Source organism: Rhipicephalus microplus, chromosome 7 (assembly GCF_043290135.1).
Source record: "Rhipicephalus microplus isolate Deutch F79 chromosome 7, USDA_Rmic, whole genome shotgun sequence".
In the NCBI taxonomy this organism is placed as follows: Eukaryota; Metazoa; Arthropoda; class Arachnida; order Ixodida; family Ixodidae; genus Rhipicephalus; species Rhipicephalus microplus.
In genome coordinates this window covers 162,751,452-162,767,719 of record NC_134706.1, presented here as the reverse complement: position 1 = coordinate 162,767,719, position 16,268 = coordinate 162,751,452, and the positions used below count along the sequence as shown (strand labels likewise).

The following is a 16,268-nucleotide window of genomic DNA, read 5'->3' as shown; positions in this document are numbered from 1 at the left end:
TTGTCTCACGAAAAAAGAAAAACCTATTTACTTACTGCTTGATAAACAGATGTCCTAGCCCAAGGCCTCCACACTTCACCCGTCTAAAAAAATTTGTGCGACTGCACCTTTCCCAGTTAGACCCCCACATAAATATTGCAAACACCCGATGTAATTTTTGCACATTGACCCGGGAACAGTAGAGCACTTGCATGACATACCACAGCTTAGACACAAAAAACCAGTTGCATGGAGTAACCCTAGAAAACATGGACAGATAAGTTGCATTCCACCTATTCGCTTTCTCTTTAATTTCTTTTGTTTGGTGTGTCCAATATTCGTCAGTACTTTTGTATGACTCGAGCGGTGCTCCGAGATATTTAACTGGCGTTCTTGTCCATTTATTGGCTGCAAACAATTCCGGTGTGGAAGGCCAAAATCGATGCCAGAAGCCGAAGCATTTACCCTAGTTCATGTGGCTTCCTGTAACTTCGGCGAAAGATTTAGAAACTCGAATTGATTCTTCAATACCGACATAGGAAGTGCTACAAATCGCAACATCATCAGCGTATGCGAGTAATTTGACCTCTGAAGATTGTACTCTAAACCCATTAATAATGTCATTCTGCAATATCGACCGACATAAAGTTTCAATATAGATGCAAAACAACAGTGGACTAACAGGGCAACCTTGACGCACTGAGCGCTCCTTTAATGGGGGGGCCCAATGTCTTGATGATAATTAGTCTCGAACTACCATTCCGATATGCCATGGCTACTCCGTCAATAATTATCTTACCAACATTATTGTGCTTCAATACTGCAAACAAAAGAGCGTGGGCAACGCAATCAAACGCTTTATCTAGATCCAGCTGGAGTATGGCCACTTGAGCTTGACTGTTGTCAACACATTCGAGCACGGATCGCATTTTATGAACGTTTGTAGCTAAGGACCGACCTTTGATTCCACTCATTTGGTGTGGACCGACGATATGTTTTATTACTGACTGAAGTCTAGCCGCCAAAATTTTCATTATTATTTTGTAGTCTACGTTTGTCAGTGCGATTGGCCTGTACGCTGTGACGTGCCTGAGCTTTTCAGCCTCGTCTGTTTTCGGAATGAGAACGGTAGGCGATTCACCAAAGAATGATGGTAATTTCTTTTCCTCAAATGCCTCATTAAAAACGCCTGCAAGTATAGGAGACAGTTCACTTTTAAAACATTTGTACCACTTAGCACAAAGACCATCTGGTCCTTGAGATTTTCCGGGATTTAACTTATCAGTCACCCGTTCCACTTCAGATGCAGATATAGATAATTCCAAAGCGTTTTTCACTTCCTCACTCACTTTCGGCGTGCGTCCTAAATATTTTTTTTTAAATCTTTCTAGGTTTACCTGTCTACACGCAAAAGGGTTTTCAAAATGACTTGAAAATACGGATAAAATGCTGTCCGTATCAGTTACTTTGTGACCATCCTTCTATATTTTTTCGATATGATTCCGTCGAGCGTTCGTTTTCTCAACCCCTAACGCTCTTTATGTTGGCGTCTCTCCCACCGCTAAAGCCTCAGCCCTAGCACGGAGGAGTGCACCGCGGTAGCGTCCCTCGTCATGCAGTGCAAGTTTCTGATAAATATTGCGTATGTCAATTTTATACACTCCCGGTTGTTTGCACTCCAAGTCTCTTAGTTTTTCCAAAGTCTTTCGGAGTTCTTTTTTTGTCTTTTTTCTTTCATAACTCAATGCGTAAGAACGATCAATAGCTTTTATTTTTATTCGCTGCTTGAACTCTTCCCATTGTTCTGCTAGTTTAACTTCATCGTCCATTTTTATTTCATTCATACAGTTCATTACCTGATCTAAGAAATTTTCGTCAGTGATCAAAGTGGAATTCATCTTCCACAGCTCCCATGAGAAAGTTCCACCTTTTGTTTTTTCTCCCATATCACATTTAACTAAACAATGATCACTGAAATGTATAGGGTAGACAGCATATGTCTTACAGTGGGCTATTAATTCAAGCGACACGTAAATGCGAGCAAGGCGCGCATGGCTATTCCCCTGAAAGTGTGTGAAACGCACATCTCGCGTTCCCTCCATACAGCTGCCCACGTCTTTTAACTCGAATTCAGTAATTACGTCCGCTAGCGTCCTACTACTTTTATCGTAAATGGCGCGTTCATTTGCTCGATCTCGCCCGTTGAGGACGCAGTTAAAATCACCAAGTAATACATATTTCCTTTCCAAAGTGAAGTGCTGCTTTAGGCTTGAAAAAAGTGATCGCTCCTCGCAAATACTTGGTCCATAAATACACACTATACGCCTCTGAAATTCATTGAATTCAAAATCACAGGAAACCAATCTACCAGACGGGCAAGAGAAGGTATCTTGCACTACCAGACCCGGTATCTTCTTAATGAACAAAACACAGCCTGCAGACGTGCCTATTGCTTGACTTACAATTGCGTAGTAACGCACCGTGAACCTCAGCACCATGCCCCGGGTCTCCTCCTCACCGTATACTTTTGTTTCTTGTACAGCTAGTATATCCAGATCATGATCCACGAGCAGCCTGTAGACTTGGCTCTGTTTCCGCTTGGCGGCAAGACCTCAAACATTTAACGTTGCCACACTAAGTTTCGGTGCAAAATTTATGTCTACATCATGAAGAAGTTAGCCCGGGGCATGATGCTTACCTTCAGCGTCTAGCATAGAAATAGACATCTTCGGAGCCTCCACGTGGACCCGTGCCACTGAAGGGCAAAGGAGGCCAGTGTTTGTCCAATGTCGGGTTGGGACGCAGCCTTGTGCTGCTGCGTCTAAACGAAGTCGCCTTCGCAGGTGGCCCCTCTTCATGCTTTTCACTAGACGCCTCACGCCGTCCTGCAGACTGCTCGCGGGGTGTCTTTTGCTTGACGCCCCACCACTGATACTCTCGCACGACACTGGAAGTTCGGTTAATTCCACCGGCTCCGGCTCCTTCGATGGGGTACTTGTGAAGCCTTCTTCGGTTTGGCCAGCTGGCTTTTGAGTAACTTCCCCAGATTCTATGTCTGCTTGTACTGTTGGTTCATCACCACCAGTCAGTGTGGCAGTACCTGTTGAAGCTTCTGAGTTCACCACGTCGCCTGCGCCTTTAGCCGCGTCTTCAGCCTCGGTCACGTCCATCACCAAAACTGCTGCGTCTTCACCTTCAGCTGATCCTACAGCCGATGCGTACGTGCGCATCCACGCGTCTTCGCTGTGACCAAACCGCCGACAACGCGAGCATCGGAGTACCTTACACTCTCTTCTAACATGGCCGGTACCTTGGCAGCGCAGACACTGCATTGGCCGACCAAGTACAACCACAAGTGCCAGTTCACCAGCCACCCCGATTTGATGCGGGAGATCTTCAACCTTCACGCCACTCTTGAGCTTAAGTAGCACAGTCCGTGTGGTTGACCCCTTGTCGCTGACTCCTTGAACACGCCAATTTTCCCTGGTGGCTTGTACGACTTTTCCATAAGCCGCCAACGCCGTTCGCACGTCTTCATCGTTGACGCCATACAGAAGCCAATGAAGATCCTGGGGGTCTACAATGATGCAGCGTCGACCCTTGACTTTCAGTTCCTTCACGTCCAGCAAGCATCTCGTAGCGTCCAGATTGTTCATGGTGACTGCCCAGACATGATTTATCTGGTAGGTCCCCAGTGCCAACACCTCCGGCAGCAGTCCTGTAGGTCCGAGCGCGTCTCGGAAAGCTTCTACTCGATACGGTCTGCCGCGCACATCACCGTGTAAAAACACAGTGTTTTGCGTGACGCGTCCCTTGGGCAATGGTGACAAAATTACTTCGTATCCTGCGTCTTGCTCTTCGCTCATCCCGTTACCGCGGCTAGTATGTGCCGCAAACGCCGCTCCTACGGAGCACATAATTCTTGCGTCCGACGCGCGTGAGGGCCGACGAAAGAATGACTGGGCTATCAGGCCACATGAGAGATTTTAAAGAACGACCTTAGCACAAGACTGAGTACTTTCGATGTAAAATGGACGGCAGCGACCTCGGTGCGATATGTGTGCCAGCAGCCTTTAAAAATTATGAAAACCCGAAGAAGTAGAGCAAACAAATGGAAGGAACGGGATAAAAAAGAGCTGATGGCCAGCGCAGAGATCGCATCTACGACTTTCGCGTTATTAGCATGACGTCCTAACCGACTGAGCTAGCAGGCCACATGAAAGTTTTTAAAAACGCGACTTTAGCACAAGGCCTAGTACTTTCGATGCAAGTTAATTAATTGGACGGCAACGGCCTCGGTGCGATATGTGTGCCAGCAGCCTTTCAAAATTATAAAAAGCCGAAAAAGTAGAGCAAACGAATAGCAGGAACGGGATCAAAAGAAGAGCTGATGGCCTGCGCAGGGATCGAACCTACGACCTTCGCGTTATTATTACGACGCCCTAACCAATTGAGCTAGCAGACCTTTTTTTCTCCTTTATTGCCTTCTTGACTACAGGTCAAGCTAATATGACAATCACTATCACACGTGTTTCATGCGTGATAACGCGTCAAAGATAATACATCTTCAACACAGTCGGTAGTCTTATACACATTTCGCACTTTTATAACAGCTTCCACGAAACACTCATTAACGGATAGAACTCACATCACAGTGTCTGTACGATAGCATACTACGCCAAACTGAATGAAGACCAAGTAAAAATATAACATCCAAAATTTGCACAGAACTATCACAAAAAAACGAATTTCATATGGAGTAAAAGGTAAATCTTTTTTTAAAGTCCTCTGTAAAATGTCCCAAAAAATAGCGTTCTTACAATCAATAAACACATGTTCAATGGTCTCAGGTTTGTTACACAGGAGACCGCTGCTTCCCCATGGTACATATACCCCTCTCTCTCTTCAAGCCACGTTTTTACTGGCAAGGTTCCCGCATCAAGTTTAAAAAGGAAGGTTTTCACATTGGGTGGTATACACATGTTTTTTACTCGCTTTAGTATGTCATGACCATATGATTTTTCATACTTTGAACGGTACAGGGGCAAAGAAAAAACATTCTGTATTAGGTCTTTTATAAGGCGCTTTCTTTTCACAATAGTTAGGTAATCTATCGAAAACCTCGCCCTTAAGAAACGATATGAGAACACAACTTCGCGCAAGACCGGTGACAAGGTATGTCGTTCTCGCCTGCCTGAAGATACAAAGAAGTCAGGCATGTGGTGTAACAGCGTTGTTTGAATTAAAGAACGTAAAAAAGAGTCTCTCTGGTCTCTAATGAGCAGGAAACGTGATATTACTTGGTTAAGAAACAGATGGCACAGAGACAGCCCTCCTTGCTTAACTCGCCGAAACAAGTTCGTTCTAAATGTTCTCTCCCACGTAGAGCTCCAGATGAACGTGGCGAATATCCTGTGGACTTTGTGAATGCAGACTACATGAAAAATTTTAAAGAACGACCTTAGCACAAGACCGAGTACTTTCGATGTAAGTTGGACGGCAGCGGCCTCGGTGTGTCATGTGTGCAAGCAGTGTTTAAAAACTATAAAAAACCGAAAAACGTGGAGCAAGCGAATGGCAGGAACGGGATAAAAAAAAAGAGCTGATGGCCTCCGGAGGAATCGAACCTACGACGTTCACGTTATAGGCACAACGCCCTAACCGGCTGAGCTGGCGGGCCTTTTTTTTATTTATTGCCTGTCATTGGCTCACGTAAACAATACACATAATAACAGATAATTACAGAACACAATCCAAAACATTGTAAAAACCGTGGCTCAAATGATGTGGCCACGCGTCTTTTAAAAAGTTTTTATCGTCGATAGTAATTCGACGCGCGGCAACCATTCTGGGGTGAATTCCTGCAACTTTTGTTCATCCACAAAATTTCTTATATATTCTTTGAAGTACTGGGTGGGCGCTCGTGCATCTACATCAGTGTGCATGGCTGCCATCCTGGATTTCCAAATGCTATGAAGAGCCATAAGCATTATCATATCATATGGGGTACCATCGTCACTTTGTACTTGCAAATAGTGGATTCCATATGCATCAATGGGGAAATCTTTTTTGATCGTGCGCTGGAGCACGTCCCAAAGAAATATAGCATCTCAGCAGGCAATGAATACATGCTCAATTGTCTCCTCCTTTCTGCATATTATGCAATGCATGCCCCAAGGAACGTGAAACCCCTTTGCAGCCATCCAGGTTTTGATGGTCAGCGTACCGGTATGTAATTTGAAAAAGAAATTCTTAGCACCGGGCGATATTTTCATCGCCTTGACGCGCTTTAGTACAGTGTGGCCATGGCATACATCGTAAAGGGACCGATACAAAGGCACTGATAAAAACACATCACATAGGTCCTTGTACAACTTTGTTCGTCGGACTTAACTCAAGTATTCAAGTGAAAACCGCGCTGGCAGAAACCTACAAGAAAGTACAACTTCGCGGAGAAAGCCATAAACACCACCAAGTACGCTGCAGGTTGATACAACCATGTTAGGCAAGTGTTGCCCCAGGCGACGTTGACAGAAAGTGCGAAGGAATGGGTTGTCGACCTCTCTAAAGAAACAAAATCGATTGACTACCTGTCTTAAAAACAAATGCGACAAGCCCAGTCCTCCATTTCGCACTCGAAGGAATAAATTGGTCCGACTCGATCTTTCCCAAGACGATTCCCACACGAAGACAGCGAACACACGGTGAAATTTTTGAATGTTTACCCTTGAACAATGTAAGACTTGTAAGATATACCAAATTTTACTCACTAAGAATATGTTGCAAATTGTGGCTTTAGAAAACAGACCAATTCCAGCCATTCCACTTGTTCACTCATTCCCGCAGGTTATCCACTTGGCTCCTCCAGTACGAATCGCTGGCTTTGTAGCATTCGAGGGGGGCACCCAAGTATTTCACCGGTGTCGTAACAAACCTTATGCTGGCAAAACTGTCTGGGGTTTCAGCCCAGTCACCGTGCAAAAAGCCAAGGCATTTTCCCCAGTTGACAGCACTGCCACTTGCAGCACAGAAGTTGGTTATGCATTTGAGAGCATCTGCATTGCTGTCAGAGTCCGCGCAAAAAATGGCAATATCGTCCGCATAAGCCAACAGCCGGACTTCAACCTCGTGCAGCTTAAACCCACGGACACAGTCATTTTATATGACACTCAAACAAAAGGACTCTATGTACAAACAAAACAATAGTGGTGAGAGAGGACAACCCTGACGGACCGAACGCTTACTGGGATGCGCTTCCCCACCACCTTGTTAACGATTAGCCGCGCTAGCAGTCTCGGTACGCCATGGCAACCCCCTCTTTGAATATTTTGCCTAAATTCACATAATCTAGGATGCACAGCAGAATTTCATGAGGCACCCTGTCAAAAGCCTTCTCGAGGTCGATTTGCAGCATTGCGACTCGCGCACCAATAGCGTCGCGACATTCGAGGATGCTCCGGGCTGCGTGTATCTTAGTGAGGATAGTTCGACCTTTAACGCCGCACGTCTGATGCGGCCCCACGAGCTCCGTAATGACTGTTTGCAACCTTTTAGCTAGGATTTTCAAGAATATCTTGTAATCTTCATTAGTGAGGCAGATTGGGCGGTAAGAATTTACTCTGCGCAGTGCAACGGGGTCTTCCGATTTTGGTATAAGAACAGTGTGAGATGATGAAAAGAATGGGGGTAATACTTTCAGCTCGAATGCCTCATTATAAACGTCGGCTGAGACAACTTGAAACACTTATAAAAGGCGGAAGTCAGACCATCAGGGCCAGGCGATTTCCCCGGATGCATGCTTTCAATAGCACTGTGAACTTCCTCTTCCGAATTGGGTTCCTCCAATATTTCTTTTGTATTAATGTCAAGCTTTGGCATCAGCGGTAAAAAATCTTTTTTACGGTGATCGACATCAACTGAGCTGGCGGCGAATAAACCATTGAAGTGCTCAAAGAAAGCACGCTCAATAACATCTGCGACATCGCTGACTTCACCCTCGAGTTCGATTTCTTTTGTCTGATTACGTCACACATGCCACTATTCTGAGCCCGACGCCCTTTTTGACGGTGCTTCTGCCATTATCAGTCGCTCGGCTCTTGCGAGAAACATAGCGCCGCGGTATCTTTCGACATCGAACCGCTCAATTTTACTTTTCAATGCGCGAATATCTTCAAGAAACATGCCGGGCATTCTACATTCTTCGAGGAGCAATTTTTCCAGGTTTCTGCGGATGAGCTTTTCTTTTGCTCCTTTTTCTCTGCTTATAGCGCTCGAGCGTTCCAAAGCCTTCAATTTAACGACCTGCTTGAAGTTCTCCCATTTTTCTCTAAATGTCTTTTTACTGCGAACTTTCATTTCTTCAACTTCCGCCAATACTTCCTCCATAAATTTTTCATCACTCAGCAGATTCGAATTCAATTTCCATAGTTGCCACTCGAAGGCCCTTTTCGTTTCTTTTGTGCTAGCTACTACAAAGCTAACCAAGCAGTGGTCACTAAATGAAACGGCGTTAACACATTTTGCCTTGCAAAGCGGTACCAATTCTACACTCACGTACGCCCTATCTAGTCGGGCATGGCTGGCTGCCTGAAAGTGGGTGTACTGCATAGTCCGGCCAACACCGAGACATTCAGCCACATCCTCCAAACAATGTTCTCTTACTGTATTGCTTAAGACAGCGGTACTTGCATCACTGTAATGTCGTTCGCTAGTTTTGTCTTTGGCTGAAAGGACGCAGTTGATTGATTGATATGTGGGGTTTAATGTCCCAAAACCACTCTATGATTATGAGAGACGCCGTAGTGGAGTACTCCGGAAATTTCGATCACCTGGGGTTCTTTAACGTGCACCCAAATCTGAGCACACGGGCCTACAACATTTCCGCCTCCATCGGAAATGCAGCCGCCGCAGCCGGGATTTGAGCCCGCGCCCTGCGGGTCAGCAGCCGAGTACCTTAGCCACTAGACCACCGCGGCGGGGCGAAAGGACGCAGTTGAAATCACCAATAATGATAAGGAGCCCATTACATTTAGTATACTGCTTTAGTTGTTAGAAAAATATGCATCTTTCGTCAGTGACAGTCGGTGCGTACAATTATATTACGTGCCATTCCAAACACGAAAACAAAAAATTACAAACAATGAGCCGACCAGACGTACATGACGTTAAGGCTTCTAATTTAGCGCCCAGACTCTGTCTGACAAACAACACGCAGCCGGAAGAAGTCCCTATGGCATGGCTAACTATAGCAGAATTCCGCGGCAAGAATTGGCGCACCATGCCCCCAGTTTCATCGTCGCCATGGAGTTTAGTCTCTTGGACTGCCATAATGTCAAGGTCGAGGTCACTTACTAGTCGATAAAGCTGATATTGTTTTCTCCGCGAGGCCAGGCCACGCACATTTAAAGTGGCCACACGAAGTGAATTTTCTATTTGCACCATTGTAAGGCTGCGAAAAAACCCAGGGGCATGGCGCTTACCTTACAACTGCAATTCCTTCCTGAACGCCTTGTCCCAGTACAGTCCTTAAGGTGGCGAAGGTGGCGTTTCCGCCGTCTTGCGCTCCGTCGAAATGTTTGGCCGTGGCCGAAGGAGAGGCCGCCGAGCGGGAGTCGTTTTGGCGGGTGGTTCTTCCGTCTAGGCAGCAGTGGTGCCCTTCTCTTGTTTCCCTGCGTCACGGGAACGCTTTCCCGTCACAGTGCCACTGTCGCTTTCAATGCCAGTCATCGGTTCCGCCTCAGAGGGGGTCTCGTCTGCTAAGCCAAGAAACGTGTCGCTGGTGCTGCTCGCATCCACCTTGTCACTGCTTTCTCCTACGACTTCGTATGGAACCCTGGCGTCGGGCTTACCTGGTGCTTCCCACACGCCCTCTTCTTGACAGCATGACGACCTATCGTCCACAGCAGAGTTTGGGTTAACTCCTGCTGTTTCTTCCGATTCTGTTTTGTCCATGAAGTGCTCCACTGCGTCACTTTCCTGGGCTGGTCCGGTCACACTGGCATATGTCTTCGTGCAGTCGTCGTCTTCGTGACCGAAGCGGCGACGACTGCAGCGGGGTACTCGGAAGTCGCGACGTATGCGACCGGTACTCTTGCATTGTAGGCACAACGGTGCACGGCCCGGAACGACAACGAGAGTCAGCTCTCCAGCAATCTTGAGCTGGTGCGGAATGTCATCCAACTTGACGTCGGAGTGCAGCTTTAGTCCCACAGACAGCGCGTTTGAGCCCTTTTCAGTGATTTCCGGTGCTCTCCACTTCTCCCGCTTCACTTTGAATACTTTCCCTTATGGAGTCAAGGCAACACGCACATCTTCATCGGTCACGCCGTGCAGCAACCAGTGAAGCTTCAAGCGAACCTCGTGGTTATTTGGGTCAATAAGCAAACATCGGCGATTCTTTACCTTCACATCGACGGCGGAGAGCAACTTCCGAGCAGCCTCAGCCCTCGTCAGTGTCACAGCCCATACGTGGTTCATTTGATACGCCCCAACGCCAAAACGTCGTCGAGCCCACCAAGCTTGGCCAAAGTGTCCCGGTAATCTTCGACGCGATAAGGCCGGGTTCTCGGATCACCATGCATGAAAACGGTATTCGCAGCGATACGTCCGGAAGGCAGATTGGGCAGAATCACCCGAGAATCGTCGGCGCTGGCGCAAAAACCCTGTTACCGCGGCCCGCTCGGGCCGCTGAAAACGCTCCGTTGGAGCCGAACATTCTGCGACCGTATCGCTCGAAAGCCGTAAGTGGAATGACTGAGCTAGCAATCCACAATAAAGTTTTTTAAGAACGACCTTAGCACAAGACCGAGTACTTTCGATGTTAGTTGGACGGCAGTGGCCTCGGTGCTATATGTTTTTTTTATAGCTTTTTAACAACCACAAGTAAAAGGATTACACACAAAATATATACACTTGATAAAACAACAGCATCAGCTTGGCCAGTGCACTTGGTTTAAAAAGGTTTCACAGAAGCCAATTGGTCGAGTACAGGGAACCACTCGGGGGGGGGGGGGGGGGCTCAGGCTGCGCTTTATACAAATCTAGTGTATACAGCATACTCTCAACAAAATAGTCTCTTGCTGAATGAGCGTCTATACGAATATGTCGAACATCCATTCTTGTCTTCCACACACTATGCAAACAAAGCAGCTATAACATGTCACTTGGCACTTCCCCTGCAGCTGTACACGGAAGAAAACGAGTTCTAAAGGCATTAATAGGTAAATCTTTTTTTGGAGTCTGTTGTATATGTCCCATAAGAAAACATCATCATTGCAATCAAGAAAGATATGATTTATTGTTCCGGTTTGTTGCAGATTAGACAGTTGACGGACCACGGTACAAAAAGCCCTTTAGCTTTTAGCCATGGCATTACAGGGAGAGTGCCGGTATGCACTTGAAAGAAGAATGTTTTGACAGAGGGTCTGACCGGCATTCTTTTAACATGCTTTAACACGTCACGCTCAGAACTTAGCCTGTATGGAGCTCGATAGGCGGGAACTGGTAAAAAGACATCAAGAAGGTCACGATACAGTTTCTTTTTGGGCACGCCGGACAAGTATTCGTATGAAAATCTTTCCTTGAGCAGGCGTGTAGCCATAATCACTTCTCGCAAGTAAGGACTGAGTGTTCCATCTTCGAGAGAAAAGGATGACACGACAAAATGAGGTAAAAGGTTTGGCAGTCTTGCTTGTATCACTGTTCTCAAGTAATTATCAGTCTGATCTCGAGCAAACATTAATATGCTTACCAACTGCTTGAAAAACAAATGTAAAAGCCCCAGACCACCATAATTTAGCCTATGAAATAGATTGCACCGGCCGGTGCACTCCCACTGCGATCCCCATATAAAGGTCGCAAATACTCGATGCATTTTTTTGGACTGAAGTACGGGTCATGGTTCATACCTGTAAGACATGTAACACTTTTGCAACCAAAAATACATTGCACACGGACGCTCTGGCGAACATTGAAAAATTGCGGCCACCCCACTTATCCGTACAATTTCTAATACGTTTATCTGCCTCATACCAATACTCAGTAGCATTGCGGTAATGATCCAAAGGCACACCTAGGTACTTTCCCGGCATCATTTTCCAATTCATGTTACAATACAATTCGGGTGTGCTTTGCCACTGATCACGCCAAAAGCCCAGATATTTTGGCCAACTAATTGCGCTACCCGTCGCTGCACAAAATTTTCTGGCTATTCGTACAACTTCTTGCACACCTTCTTGGTCACTGCAAAACACTGCAACGTCATCAACGTAAGCTAAAATTTTGATTTCCCTTCTGAGAAACGTATACCTCCTTATACTTGGTGTTGCAAGTAATCGCAAACAAAATGGCTCCAGGTAAAGCACAAAAAGGAGTGGTTACGAAGCATAACCTTGCTTCATGCTCGAGCGCACAGGGATTGGAGCACTTACTTCTCTGTTTATTACCCAATTGGCCATACAGTCCCGATACACCATTCTAACACATTCGGTAATAACAGTTCCTTCATTCACATGTTCCAGCAATAAAAACAAAACTTCATGTACAACCTTATCAAACGCTTTATGAAGATCTAGCTTAATCATGGCCACCCGATCATGATTTGCTTCACAGCATTCTGAAATACTTCTGGCTACGTGTACGTTTGTGAATGTAATTCTACCCTAATATCACATGTCTGATGTGGGCCGACAAGGGATGTGACAACACTTTGAAGCCGTCTTGCTAGAACCTTCATATATATTTTATAGTCGGTGTTGCTCAAACCTATAGGTCGGTAGGATTTCACTGAAAGTAGCTTTGCGGGGTCATCAGTTTTGGGCATTAATACTGCGTGTGCTGTCCTAAAAGAATGAGTTGTTTGCTTCTTCTCGTAGCATTCTTTGATAACTCGATGTAAAGCCAGTGCCATTTCTGTCTTGAAGCTTTTGTATACGGCAGCACCAAGCCCATCTGGCCCTGGGGACTTGCCGCAACTCAGGTTATCTATAGCTGCTTCAATTTCTGCCACAGTAATTCCTACTTTTAGTAGCACCCACTCCAAGTCTCCCAATCTCGGCATAAGGGCCAGAAAGTCCTCTTTGTATTGTTCGAGGTTTTTAATTGTATTGCTGAAAAGTTCTGTATAAAACTCAACAAAGGCGTGGTTTACCTTTTCGTGGTCCCGGGGAATGTGATTTTGGTATCGAGTTGCAGTTATCTCGTTGTTTTCTAAATGTTTCTTTTCTTTACTCAGCACTCGCTTAGTGGGCGTTTCGCCCATCCACAGCCGTTCAGTGCGAGCTCTCATCATTGCTCCACGGTACTTTTCTTCATCGACAAATTCTAGCTTTGCTTTCACCTCTTTTATTTCTTTTTTAAATTTTTCCCGGCACTTCCTTTTCTGCGCTCAACATGTAGTCCGGTTCGCTTTATAACTGCCTCTCTTGTTGCCTTTCTGTATTACGTAAAACGCAGGCTCTCTCTATCGCAACCATCTTTATATCACACTTAATTTGCTCCCACACAGCTATGAATTTATTGGTCTCCAAACGAAGAGTATTGGAAAGACATTCTTGGGTTTTTGTGACAAATATTTCATCTTGCAGCAGCTTTTCAATAAATTTCCATAGATACCAATTAAACTTCGCAGCCTTACGTTTTTCCCCGATTTTGACCTTGACCAGACAATGATCGCTGAAGCTAAGGTGTCGAGTTTCGTAAGATGAGCATAGGGGTGCCAACTTTGCCGACAAATATATTCTGTCTAACCTCGTGTGCGAATGCCCTTGAAAATGCGCATACCGTACTTCACCCTCTCGCGTCATTACATAGCCGATATCTTCCAGTTCTCTCTCGTTCGCTATTGTAATCAACAGCTCAGCGCTTCTATCGCACATACTGATGCTCGTTGTTTTATCTTCAGCTCTACAGACAGAATTAAAATCTCCTAGAAACACAACATTCCTCTCTGTTTTCAAAAACCCTTCAACCACTCTGAAAAAACTTTCCCTTTCGTGCGATCTGTTTGATGCATAAACACACACAGCACGTCAACGAATTCCAGATAAATGAAATCACACACAACCAGCCGACCGCTATCGCAGGTAGACCTATTTTCACCAACCGCGCTACTACTACGTATAAAAACTACGCAGCCTCCTGGCCGCCCAACAGCATGACAAACGCACACATTATACCTAGACAGAAAATTTTGAACCATTTGCTCCGTTTGTTCTTCCCTTTCCATTTTAGTTTCTTGTACAGCCAGGAGTTCTATGTCGTTTTCCAACAAAATGCGACTATTCTGGCATTGCCTCCTGCGTGAACAGAGTCCTCGTGAGTTCAACGTCCCAACGCGAATACCAGTTTTAAAGTTAGTCGCCATTTCATGAAGGTTGTTTGACCAGGTGTCGTATTCACACCGCTACAGTGATTGTGCTCACCGTAGAAGGCCTCGGAACGTCTCCTCCGCTACGGGGGAGGTGACGTTTGAGTGCCCCGGCGGTCACGCGGCGGGTTTGGTCTTGGTTTGAAGGTAGGCCGCCGACCAATCGCCGTCTTTGTAGGGGGTTCCCCGGCGGTCGACGAGTCAACACTGGCGGTACTGTCCGGTTTTTCCCGAGCTTGCTTCAAAGCGATATTTCCGGCCTCGGTCATCTCGGCGTCCGTTGCTCTCGGGTGGTCCTCTAGCGCAGCTGTAGATGACTTGCTCGCTGCTGTAGCGTCGTCGTCTACTGCTGGCGTGTCTATTTTTGTTCTTGGAGCAGCACAGTGCTTGTCGCTTTCATCGGTCGCTTCCAGTGCGTCCCCAGAAGAATAACCAGGGGGCGTCGCAGAGCCTTCCATACCGCCGTCCCTACTCGCTTCTTCGGCGTCCATGGCATGCATTAGGTGTTCAGCCAATTCGTTCGTTCGGCCTGGGTCCGTAATGTTGGAGTATGACCTCACGCAGTAGGCGTCATCGTGGCCATAGCGTCGATAGGCTTCACAGTGCGGCACGCGGCAATCCCGTCGAATCGTCCTATGCCCCGGCATCGGAGGCAGAGTGGTGCTCTGCCAGGGATGACGACGAGCGCCATGTCTTCCGAAATACGTAGATGGTGTGGCAGGTCGTGCACGGAAACGCCCGCGTGTAGCCTCACCGTAAAGAATCGAGTGGTTCATCCTTTGTCATTGCAACCCTGCACCTTCCACTTGACTCTGCTTACTTCGGTCACTTTTCCGTAAGGCATTAAGGCGACTCGCACATCTTCGCCCGGCACGCAGTGGAGAAGCCAGTACATTTTCAGCCGCACATCTTGATCATGGGCCTCAACCACCTTACAGTGATGAATTTTCACGTCGAATGACTCCGCCACCAGCATCTTCTTTTTGCCCTCATCATCCTTGAACGTCACTGCCCAGACATGATTCATTTGATATGCCTCAAGGGCTACCACGTCCGGCAACAGCGAAAGACGAGCAAGGCTATCTCGGACATGCTCCACTCCATATGGCCTAGCTTTATATTTACGTGCAAGAAAACGGTGTGCAAAACAGAATCACCTGATGGCGAATGAGGCAGAACAACCTGAAAATCTTCGCCTGGCTTTTCGGTACACCTGATACCACGGCACACACGGGCCGCTGAAACCGCCCCTACACGGGAGCACATGATTGTACGCTCGTTCTTTGTCGTGGCCGAAAGTGAGCCGGTGCGATATGTGTGCCAGCAGCCTTTAAAATTTATAAAAAACCAAAAAAGTAGAGCAAGCGAATGGCAGGAACGGGATAAAAAAAGGCTGATGGCCTGCACAGGGATCGAACCTACGACCTTCGCGTTACTAGCACGACGCTGTAACCGACTGAGCTAGTAGGCCACATGAAGTTTTTAAATAACAACCTTAGCACAAGACCGAGTACTTTCGATGTAAGTTGGACGGCAGTGGCTTGGGTGCAATATGTGCGCCAGCAGCCTTTAAAAATTATAAAAAACCGAAAACCTAGAGCAAGCAAATGGCACGAACGGGATAAAAAAGAGAGCGAATGGCCTGCGCAGAGATCGAACCTACGACCTTCGCGTTATTAGCACGAGGCTCTAACCTACTGAACTAGCAGGCCACATTTTTTTCTTGAATACCTGTCTTTAGTACATAACATACAACGCAAACAACACTGATGGTCAAACCACTCCATGGACAACGTACATACGATGACATTTCAGTCAACCAGCCTGGTGCTGGTATTGTCGGATTGAAATTTTAGTAACGTGACCAGTGGCTCCACTCTTGAGAGCCAGTCGGGTAGTTCCGGTACCATCAAAACTGTTTTGC

At 46.5% G+C, this 16,268-nt stretch overlaps 2 non-coding genes across 2 annotated transcripts; both read right to left on the bottom strand.

Annotated features, from left to right (window-relative positions):
* Positions 1–4,370: 4,370 nt before the first annotated feature.
* Positions 4,371–4,444, bottom strand: TRNAI-AAU (transfer RNA isoleucine (anticodon AAU)). The gene has a single exon. It is a non-coding gene; the product is annotated as a tRNA-Ile (tRNA).
* Positions 4,445–15,982: 11,538 nt separating this feature from the next.
* On the bottom strand, positions 15,983–16,056 carry TRNAI-AAU (transfer RNA isoleucine (anticodon AAU)). The gene has a single exon. It is a non-coding gene; the product is annotated as a tRNA-Ile (tRNA).
* Between the last annotated feature and the right edge of the window lie 212 nt (positions 16,057–16,268).